The sequence below is a fragment of the Nicotiana sylvestris genome, chromosome 4, assembly GCF_000393655.2.
Source record: "Nicotiana sylvestris chromosome 4, ASM39365v2, whole genome shotgun sequence".
NCBI lineage: Eukaryota > Viridiplantae > Streptophyta > Magnoliopsida > Solanales > Solanaceae > Nicotiana > Nicotiana sylvestris.
Genome location: NC_091060.1, coordinates 91,792,006 through 91,804,342, shown reverse-complemented (window position 1 = coordinate 91,804,342; position 12,337 = coordinate 91,792,006). Strand labels below are relative to the sequence as shown.

General features: G+C 37.4%; 1 non-coding gene across 1 annotated transcript; it reads right to left on the bottom strand.

The window, feature by feature from the left end:
* Nucleotides 1-4,549: 4,549 nt before the first annotated feature.
* LOC138890980 (small nucleolar RNA Z221/R21b) lies at nt 4,550-4,636 on the bottom strand. Its single transcript, XR_011407342.1, has one exon. It is a non-coding gene; the product is annotated as a small nucleolar RNA Z221/R21b (small nucleolar RNA).
* Between the last annotated feature and the right edge of the window lie 7,701 nt (nt 4,637-12,337).

Below are 12,337 nucleotides of genomic sequence, written 5' to 3'. Positions count from 1 at the left end.
TTACATGATTGTTTGGGTGAGGACGAGAGTAAAAGCACGAAGGGTGATGTCGTGCACGTTTTTATTATATAACTGCTTTGGTGAGGCTGAGAGTAAAAGCACGAAGGGTGATACCGTACAATTGTTGATTTCTGCTTCTTTGTTGATATTCTAGTTATGTCGTTCTTTCCTTACTTGATGCCTATCTATTCGGAACTATTGTCGCCCCCACAACATGTTTCCCCCTCCCACATTGACTGGTTATTTCTGTATTTCTTTTTCGTTGTATATATATATATATATGAACTGCACAGGTTTATTTGGTAGTCTGGTTCTAGCCTCGTCACTACTTCGCCGAGGTTAGGCTAGACACTTACCAGCACATGGGGTTGGTTGTGCTGATACTACACTCTGCACTGTGTGCAGATCCAGGAGTAGCTTTCAGAAAGTAGTTGGAGGGCTTCCTTCAGTCCACGCGGAGACCCAAGGTAGACCTGTAGGCGTCCGCAGGCCCTGGCGTTTCCCTCTATCTCTATTTCCTGTTTCATTTCCTTTGTTCAGAAACAGTGTATTGTATTTCTTCAGTTCTTGTATGTAGTAACTCTTAGATAGTCTGTGACACTGTGACACCAGGTTTTGGGATATTTGAGGTTTTTAAAAGTTGTAATAGACGTAGCCTTAAGATATATAATTGTTGACTTCCGCTTATTTATTTAAAATTTCGCTTTTATCACATTATCGACTTGTGTTTGTTAAAAGAAGCAAAAATAAAAGTGTAGCAAGTAGTTAATGTTTGGCTTGCCTAGCTCCCATTAGTAGGCGTCATCACGACTCCGGAGGGGGGAAATCCGAGTCGTGACATTGAAAATCTAGAGATTGCTCTGTTTTGTGGTATTTTTCGGATGGAAAATCTTTTCTACAATATGAAATACAGATTATGCGTGATATAATTGTGTTAGTTGAATTATATTAGGAGACTATTTGGTTAATTGATTCACTTACCATTTTAAAATAGCTGAAAAGACCATTTTTTACGCAATTTACGTTACTGTATTCACGAATACAATTCACAAATACAGTCGAATACAATAATTGCTTAGCTGGACTTTTCCTGTTTCATGTCAAGTTTTGCTACTGTATTCATGAATATAGTAGCTTAAATACTTTATAACAACTGAAAACATGGCTATAGGAAGTAATATGGTAAATGGTAGCTACAGATAGCTAATAACCACTAAACAATAGTGGTTTGTGAAAATTTCTCAATAACAAATTGTTGGTATATCGGCCCACAACAACGCATAAACAATTGGTTCGTCATACAAGTTAGAGAAATTTTCATAAAGCGCTATCTTTTAGTGGTAATTAATTATCTATAGATACCAATTGCTATATTACGGATTGTAGATACGTTTTCTGTTGTTACAAGATGTATTTGATGTATTTAAGCTACTGTATTCATGAATACAGTAGCATTTCTAGGCGTGAAATAGGGGATACAACTAGACAGATTATTGTATTCGAGTGTATTCGACTGTATTCGACTAAATTCACGGCGTGAAATAGGAGATTACACTATTTTTAAACGAAAAGTGAATCAATTAACATAATCGACTCGTAATATAACTCAACAAACTCAATTACAACACACAAATTTTGTATTTCCAGTTATAAAAAAGATTCTCAACCGAAAATACCCCAAAAATATAACAATCTTCAGGGAAATTATATAATACATCTAAATACATAAATTATATTAATTAAAAAAATATATGAATACATTCATGGCATATAGCGAGACAATGAATACAATGAAATACATAGAATACAGTGGAATATATTGAATTACAATGAAAAAAGAGACAATAAATGCAATGAAATACATGAAAATACAGCGTGATACATTGAAATATATTAATAGAAAACCAAGTTGCTCAGCCCCAAATTGAATTTCTTGACATGCTCGATAACCTTCCCAGTTTTATCACCAACAAATTGAATCCTCGTATATTGCGACTGCTTTCCTTGAAGATCAAGTTCAACCTTAAACCTAGTTGTGATAGGTCTAGACCTTTCTTGCGTGGCCTTATCAATAGCAATGGGCTTACCTGCTACTGAAGCAATAGACAACAGTGATTTCTTCGCGAACAACATAGGCGGCAGATTCAAAAACGAGATCCAAACAAAGGCTCTTGAGATTCAACCTTAACCCTTCTGATGTTAACTTGATGTAGAGGGTTGCGTATCCATGACAACCTATACTACACCATGTCGCCCGAGAGAGAGGAGAGAGCGTGGGGTTTTTGACTAATAAGAGGTGATGTGGGTGAGAGGAATTTTGAGATTAAGCATCGTGTTTTCAAGGAATGGGGAAAGAGAATGACATGTATCAAAGTAAAGAGAAAAAAAATAGTGTAATTAAATAGCATATTTAGTGGCTTATAGGTAGGAGGTAACCAAAATTAGATATTTTGCTATAAATATTAAAAGATATCTATAGAATATAATTTTTTAAAATGATATTTATTTAAAATAAATAAGGTGTTAACCTTTACTACATGAGGTAAAAATTCCTACAAGTTAAGTAGGAAAGCCCATATAAGATTCGGGATTGCATGTACACTAAAAAGAGCTCAATTTACAAATCTGAAAAACAAAGTAAAGAAAAGAAGGAAATGAGGTGTGCCAATTGCAGTTCATTCATTATAACAGACTCATAGGACAAAGAAGGGTACTCACGCCCAAGTTTTGGGGTAAAACCTTTCCGCCAAATATATCCAAAACCATATAAAGATACTCACAGTTTGCACGGCATAAAGCACTAGACCGAGCACAGTTTGCATGGCTTTAGATGTATACAATTTCCCAACTCCAATCTCTCTTTTTTATTTTGGGGGGGGGGGGGGGGGGGTAAGCTTTTCTTCTAAATCTTTATTAAGCTATCAGTTTGTCTTCACACGTTCACTCAAAATTCTCCATATTTTTGGTAAGCTTTCAATTAGTCTATAAGTGCACTCATAATTTACTAGATCTTGATCCCTAACAATAATGTTGAAGTAATACATATACCACCGGTACATTTCACTTCACATGACATATTTTACCCAACTTCACAGTTCCATTAGACTAAATTACAAGGGACAATCTGTTTAAACATCAAATAGGGAAGATATTTGATCCGCCATGCATAAGCAATCCTCAAACGTGGTAATGCTAAATTTTCGTAAACTTCCTAACGCTTTGATTCTATGAAAAATGTTTTGAGCCCAACTAGATAAATGAAGTACAGCATATTTTTGTGTAGTTTTAAGGAAAAACTGGAAGCTACTTAAACTCAAAGAATCATGTTAGGAAGGTAGTCTGTTAAAACATGTTACTTACTAGTTAACCATGAAAGTCTATTAAGATTTGTTTTCAGAAGAGAAGGTTCAGCAGTCTCTCACTTTAACCAACATATACATGTATCAGCATTTGAGAGGAGAATCAGGGGATAGTATATGAGGCAAACATACCAACTTCACGACAACTGAGCACAATGAAAAACCAATACAATTCAACTTCAAGGGTTTCACAAAAACAAAAACAAAATTGACAAACTATGAGGCATGCTCGCAAGGAATAAGAAATTGTAAACCGTAATACCCTAAAGACTTCACCATGTTTCAACAATACAACTTTACAAACTTATAAACTGCTAGTGCTGGATATAACTTGACATATTATAGTTGCAAGACTTAAAAATTAGTATATTACAGTACAATATAAGCTAAGGATGCACTCTTCCTTTTTAATTTCAAAACATAAGACTTAATTGAAGAACACTGAATCAGAATCTTACAATAGAACTCAATTATTGCCATCAATTTGCCTGCAGCAAACCAGGGCAAATTTATTTTATCCAAGACTATTCACACATATATTTCAAAAGATAAAATTGTAACAACAAACCCCAATAATCAATCCTTTTCCCCATCAACCAGTTTTTGATCCACAATATACAATGCATTTCTTTAACCTTTAGAAATGCACTATATCAGCAATTATCACAATTATAACCTTGAGAACGAAAAGAAACCAATTAGTCTCTGCAAGCTGATGGCAACATCAGGAAAGGGCGAAGTAAGCGGAAGCAATGTGAATGGGAGGCATCGGAAAGACAAAATTATTTTATTTTTCAACTTTGAATTGAAAAAAACAAATATAACTTTATCTTTAGACACCTCCCACTCCAATAACTTCTCATAATCGCATCTCTTTCCACTTCAGCTTTTTTTACGGATCACTACTCATTCCCTCTTCCTCAAATGTGAGAGTAATATAAGTAAATTAAAATATTGAAAGATAAAGCGAATCTATTTATAGAAGAAAAAAAAACAAATAACAGAAGGGAGCCATCAGGAACCAAAGTTGATCCCCAGAAGCTTGAGGCTATTGTACGGTCCGCATCATGGTTTGATCTTTTCAAAGATCGCATCACATGGCTCATATATGTGTGTAATCGAATAAAAAAGAAAAGACAAACAATTTAGAAAAAATCAAAAATAGTCAAAATAAAAAAAGGTAAGGAAAGGAGCTCAGAAGAGTATATGGGTATGAGAAATTTAACATCACAATAATCAGAGTGGTGCATGACTTTCTCTATATATCATCACAGCTCCTATGAAAACATGAAAACTGTGTGTGTGTGTGTGTAGTTCAAACCCTGAGATCCGTTTATTGAGAGAGAGAGAGAGATCTGTTTGTGTAGGTGGATATGGGCGACTATATAAAGCTAAAAGGCAGACAACGAGAAGGTGTCTGGTTTAAAACCCTAATCGGTAGAAAATGGGCTTTTGGCCATGGGCCTAGCAAATTGGGAATACGATTTTTCAGGAAATTGGATGAATATTTTTGGGCAAATATCACCTTTAGGCTTTAGCCCCTGGCCGACGCTATTTATATTCAATAGCCGTAAAAGTATAAATTTTTAATTATATATATATATATATATACTAGTCTCAGGGTACGTGCGCACGTACCCTAGTGAGAATTATTTTTTAAAAATATATAAATAACATTAAAAACATGGTTTTAGTCACAAAAAAAATATTAAGTAAAAGTTTGAGTTCTTGAAAATGATAAATATTGATCATGAAATGACACACATATAAAGAATTTTATTCATTTATTCATGATCTTTTCTAATAATATTTATTTAAGTAACAAATTAAATTAGAGTATACAAAAATATTATTAGTAATTTGAAATTAGAATATCGTATGAATATTTCTTTTGTCTTAATAACCATGTATATTATGATTCGTTACGTAGTAATCAATAAAAATAGACAATTAAGTTAATTATTTTATCATAATATTATAATTGATTTTTAAATTATAAATATTAAGAAAATAATTAGATGTCAATGTTATCCTATTTGAAATTTATTTTTAAGAGTTAAAAGGTTTATTAATATTTCGCTTTGAGGATTTGTGTTTTTATAATGTTGATATATATTATATATTTTTATATTAAAGAAATATAACAGCGTGTATTTTGCTCGCAAAAAAAGAAAAAATATTGTCTTCTATCTATTAAAATGAAATTGAAAATAGCTTTTCAATTTTTTTAGAAAAAACTCTTAGATCTTCAAAAATTATGTATTCTTTCTAAAACTGAAAAGTTGAATATATAGAATTTGAACTAAGTTTAATTTGAACATATTGAATGATGATTGGGGAATTTAATAGGGTATAATTTCTTCCTTTATTGAGTTAGCTATATATAAGATCAATATGCATCAATTTCAAAAATTTAAAGCTTTTATTTTATACTCGAATATAACTTTTAGTAAGTATACTTACATATTGAGATTAACAACTTGTTTGGATGGTTGTTACCTATTGTATTGTATTGTTACATTAAATATAATATTTGTTTTGATTGTTACTTAAATTTAATTTTACCATATCGTTAACTCTGTTATTACGTAACGATGAAATGTGTCACTTTATGTAAAGACCGATTTGGTGTGGTCGCGTCGTTACCTTATCTTTTTATCTCAATTTTACCCTTCATTATCATTAAATAATTTTATTTTATAATTTATCTACCTTTTTATATACTGTATCATAAGTTTTCTTTATAATATTGCAAAACATTCATCATATTACTGGTGCATGATACCATGAAACGACGGCAAAATGACACAGTCCATCGAAATATTGTATTCATCAAATGATACAGTACAGTAAAATACAATACGATATGATACATTATGAAACGATATGTAACAACAATCCAAAGAAGCGGTAGGTACACATGCAACACGCGTACTGAAAATTTTACCAAATAATAAAGACTCCTAACAAAAAAGAAAATTACGTGTGTGATTTAACGCAAAAAAATTTAATCAAAAAGGTCTCCTAAACCTAAAAGGTATTAACTACAAAACAAACACATTTAATACTCCAACATATGGGCGAAAATTTAACTACAGAAAAGGTCTCCAAAACCTTAATGGTATTAACTACTCCAACCTAGGGAGTAGAAAGAATAGGAAAATATTTTAGGCAAAATGTTATTAACTTTCCTAGACTATAAATAATAGGAGAATAATTAAATAGCTATTCCTAAATTATAGGAGAATTAATTAAATAATTATTTCTAAATATTAATGAAATACTCAAATTACTATTTTGTCTAATGTGAACGTTATATTTTAAAGGGTAAAAAGGCGAACGATATTTTGCTAAGGGCCTATATATATATATATATATCCAAAGAATAACTTAGAATTAGAATTAAAAAAAGGTAGTCTGGTGAATAAGGCATCTTGCATTAACATTAATTTTGAGGGACTTCAAATTTTCTTTTTTGCTTATAAAAATCAAGTTTAAAATGGAAAAAAAACGTTAGTTTTAAATTTAGTCTTCTATTGTAGGTATTTTATTAAATAATCTAGAATTGAAAATATATATCTCTTATTAATAAAAGAAATGGAAAATAAACGTGATAAAAGTAAGTCTATAAATTAGGATTCATATCTATTTTAAACAAGGAAGTATTTAATATACAAAATATAGTTAATTTTTGTCACGATCCAGATTTTCCACTCTCGGGAGTCGTGATGGCGCCTACTAATGAGAGCTAGACAAGCCAATCCTTAAATGCTTACTTCGTTAACAATTACTTCTTTTAACAATTATCGGCGATAGCATGAAAGCAACGGAATTAAATAAATATGCGGAAGACTTAAATTTAAAGAAACTGAACAATAATGTGAGAATCAACATATGCCTCTACCCAAGAACTGGTGTCACATTACTCACGAACTTCTAAGAGTGCTAAATACAACTGTTTGAAAGAAAATATAAACTGTTTGTCTCGAATATATGAGATAACAGATGAAAATAAAAGATAGAGGAGACGACGGGCCTGCGAACACCTGCACTGCTACCTCAGTGTCTCACTGGACTGAAGGTTGGCTCCCGCGCTACTGCTGCTGTCCAAAACCTGGATCTGTGCAAAAGAGCACAGAGCGTAGTATCAGCACAACCGGCCCCATATGCTGGTAAGTGTCTGGCCTAACCCCGGCGAGGTAGTGACGAGGCTAGGACCAGACTCCAGATAAACCTGTACAGTTATATAATATATGGCAGAAAAGTAAACAAGTAATAAGCAGTCAAAGCTGGGGAAAGGGAACATGCTTCGGAGATAGCAGTTAAAAGAAATAACAGGGAATAATAAGGAAGCTAGCACTATAACTTCTATCACAAATGAAGAAAATAAAGGCAACTTTCACTTTCAGTTTCCTCTTGTTGCAGGCGTGCAACCCGATCCCATTTCTCATATCTCGTGGTAGGCGTACCACCCGCTCCTATTTCATTCTATCTCGTGGTAGGCGTACCACCCGCTCCCATTTCATTATATCTTATGGTAGGCGTACCACCTGCTCCCATTTCATAATATCTTGTGGTAGGCGTACCACCCGCTCCCATTTCATCAATCTTGTGGTAGGCGTACCACCCGCTCCCATTTCATAATATCTTGTGGTAGGCGTACCACCCGCTCCCATTTCATCAATCTTGTGGTAGGCGTACCACCCGCTCCCATTTCATTATATTTTATGGTAGGCATACCACCCGCTCTCATTTCATTATATCTTGTGGTAGGCGTACCACCGACTCCCATTTCATAATATCTTGTGGTAGGCGTATCACCCGCTCCCATTCATCAATCTTGTGGTAGGCGTACCACCCTCTCCCATTTCATAATATCACACAATCACAAGAGATCCCGACAAGGGAACACAAGTAATATAATAACTTCTTGGCAAGGGAACAAGGATATCGAAATAGTCATCCCGGCAAGGGAGAATCAGCTATAACCAATCTCACTTTGCTAGTACTCAGTTCAATTAATGGAAATACTTAATCATAGAGGATCATTAATTAAAGTATACAAGGTGTCATTCAAAAACACAACAACTTTCAAGTTAAGACCCACGGTCATGCTTGACACCAACGTATAGATACTCGTCACCATGCCTATACGTCGTACTCAACAAGAAGCAAGTAGCAAATATGTCTCAACTCCTAATCCCTCAAGCTATGGTTAAACTAAACACTTACCTCGATGCTTTGAACACCACTCAAGTCTCAATTATAGCTTTACATCTTGATTCCACCACCAATCCGCTCGAATCTAGTCATAAGTTACTTAATCACATTAATAAATGCTAAATGAATTAGGGTTCCAAGGTATTTTCAAAGATTGACTTGAGATCTAGCTACCACCAGTTGAGAATTAGGGCATCCGATGTCCCTAAAACAGTTTTCCGCACTCGGTACGGGCATTATGAGTTCTTGGCTATGTTATTCGGGTTGACCAATGCCCCAGCAGCATTTATGAAGTTGATGAACCGAGTGTTCAGGCCTTATTTGGACTTGTTCGTGATAGTCTTTATTGATGATATCCTGATATATTCCCGCAGCCAGGAGAAGCACGAGCAACACCTCAAAGTGGTTCTTCAAACTCTGAAGGATAGTCAGTTATATGCTAAGTTCTCGAAGTGTGAGTTCTGGTTGAGTTCAGTGGCATTCCTGGGTCACATTGTATCAGTAGAGGGTATTCAGGTTGATCCAAAGAAGATTAAGGCAGTCAAGAACTGGCATAGACCAGCATCAGCTACATAGATTCGGAGTTTCTTGGGATTGGCAGGCTACTATCGTTGGTTCGTGGAGGGGTTCTCATCTGTTGCAGCCCCGATGACCAGGTTGACCCAGAAGGGTGCCCAGTTCAGATGGTCGGACGAGTGTGAGGCGAGCTTTTGGAGGCTCAAGACAGCCCTAACTACGGCGCTGGTGTTAGTTTTGCCCACAGGTTTAGGGCCTTACACCGTTATTGTGATGCATCTCACATTGGACTTGGTGTAGTGTTGATGCAGGATGGCAAGGTCATTGCCTATGCTTCGAGGCAGTTGAAGGTTCATGAGAAGAACTATCCGATTCATGATATAGAGTTGGCAGCCATTGTTCACGCATTGAAGATTTGGGGGCATTACCTGTATGGCGTGGCATGTGAGGTGTTCACGGATCACAAAAGTCTTCAGTATTTGTTCAAGGAAAAGGAGTTGAATTTGAGGCAGAGGAGGTGGTTGGAGTTGTTGAAGGATTATGACATCACTATCTTATGTCATCCGGGAAGGCCAATGTGGTGGCCGATACTTTGAGTAGGAAGTCAACCAGTATGGGTAGTCTTGCTTATATTCCGGTCGGTGAGAGGCTGCTTGCCTTGGATGTTCAGGCCTTGGCCAATCAGTTCGTGAGGTTGGTTAGCTTGCATGGTAGCTCGTTCTTCTTTATTAGAGTGTATCCGTGATCGGCAGTATGATGATCCCCATTTGTGTGTCCTTAGAGACACGGTGCAGTGTGGGGGTGCCAAGCAGGTTACCTTAGGTAATGATGGAGTTCTGAGATTGCATGGTCAAGTTTCTGTGCCTAATGTGGATGGGCTTCGAGAGTTGATTTTAGAGGAGGCCCATAGTTCCTGGTACTCTATCCATCCGGGCACCGCAAAGATGTATCAGGATTTGCGGCAGCATTATTGGTGGCGTAGAATGAAGAAGGATATCGTTGCCTATGTGGCTCGGTGTTTGAATTGTCAGCAAGTTAAGTATGAGCATCAGATGTCTGGTGGTTTATTTCAAAGGATTGAGCTTCCCGAGTGGAAGTAGGAGAGAATCACTATGGACTTCGTTACTGGACTTCCGTTGACCCGGAAGAAGTTCAATGCAGTTTGGGTCATTGTTGATAGGCTGACCAAGTCAGCGCATTTCATTCATATGGCAGTCTCCTATTTATCCGAGAGGTTAGCTGAGATCTATATTCGGGAAATTGTTTGCCTTCATGGGGTGCCGGTATCTATCATTTCGTACCGAGGTACGCAGTTTGCCTCGCGCTTCTGGAGAGCAGTTCAGCGAGAACTAGGCACTCAGATTGAGTTGAGTACAACATTTCATCCTCAGACGGATGGACAGTCCGAGCGGACTATTCAGATATTGGAGGATATGCTCCGAGCTTGTGTTATTGACTTTGGAGGTTCGTGGGATCAGTTCTTGCCTTTAGCAGAGTTTGCCTACAACAACAGCTACCAGTCAAGTATCCAGATGGCTCCTTATGAGGCTTTATATGGTAGGCGGTGTCGATCTCCAGTTGGATGGTTTGAGCTGGGAGAGGCTCGGTTGTTGGGTACAGATTTGGTTCAAGAGGCCTTGGACAATGTCAGGATTATTCAAGATAGACTTCGTACAGCTCAGTCCAGGCAAAAGAGCTATGCAGATTGTAAGGTTCGAGATGTGGCTTTTATGGTTGGTGAGCGGGTATTGCTTCGAGTGTCGCCTATGAAGGGCGTGATGAGATTCGGGAAGAATGGAAAGCTTAGCCCTAGGTTCATTGGTCCAGTTGAGATCCTTGATCGAGTGGGAGAGGTGGCTTATAGACTTGCATTGCCGCATAGCTTATCAGTCGTGCATCCAGTGTTTCATGTGTCCATGCTTCGGAAATATCACGGCGATCCATCCCACGTGTTAGATTTCAGCACTGTCCAGTTGGACAAGGATTTGTCATATGAGGAGGAGCCGGTGGCTATCTAGACCGACAGGTTCGCCAGTTGAGGTCGAAGAGTTTTCCTTCGGTTCGTGTTCAGTGGAGAGGTCAGCCCCCTAAAGCATCGACCTGGGAGTCCGAGTCCGATATGCGGGACCGGTATCCTCATCTTTCCCCGACTCACGTACTTCCTTCTTCTGTCCGTTCGAGGACGAACGATTATTTTAGAGGTAGAGAATGTGATGACCCAAAAGGGTTATCACCTGTTTCTAATTGAAATCTGTGTCTCCGAAGCCCTGAAAACCTCGTTTAGAGTCGCCTTGATTTGTGTGCACAGTCCCGGCGCATAGCCAGAAAGCTTAAATGTGAAATCTTGTGAAAATTTCTAAGTTTTTACCTCGAAATGAATAAGTTTGACTCCAGTCAACATTTTGGATAAACGGACCCAGACCCGTGATTTGATGGTCCCGGAGGGTCCGTAGGAAAATATGGGACATGGGCGTATGCCCGGAATCGAATTCTGAGGTCCCAAGCCCGAGTTATGAATTTTTAACTGAAATTATTTTCTGAAAATGTTTAAAGAAAAAAAGAAATTTGAAATGAAATTTGATCAGAACGTGTTGGTATCGGGCCCGTATTTTAGTTTCGGCGCCCGGTACATGTCTTATATATGACTTGAGTCATTCCTGTAAAACTTGGTTGAAAACGGACGTCGTTTGACGCGATCCGGACCCAAATTGGGAAAATTGATGTTTTAAAGGAAATCTGAAATTTCATGGATCTTGAGGCTCAATTCGATGTTCATGATGTTATATTGGTGATGTGATCACACGAATATATTCGTAGGGTGTTTTTGAGGTAGTGTGCATGCTTGGTTTAGAGTTTCGAGGGCTCGGGTGAGTTTCTAGTAGGTTCCGGGATGCCTTAGGCTTTAAAAGATCAGATATTGTAGGTTCAGGAATTTTGACAGGTCTCTGAACCCTTTTGCGCGGCCTGCGAGGAAACGCGTGCGGTCGCAGTCGCTTTTGCGCGGTCCGCGGTGGGTGCTGTGCGGCCGCGGTCGGCTTTACGCGGTCCGTGCAGGGTATAGATCCGCAGGCCTTCAAGAAGCCTGTGCGGCCGCGGTCCTTCTTGCACGGTCCGCGGTGGGAACTTCAGAGGAGTATAAATACACGTGAATTTCAGTTATTTTACACTTTTCAAAACCCCAAAACATAAGAGGCGATTTTCCAAACAACTTTTCTTCTCCGAAACGATTGGTAAGTGATTTT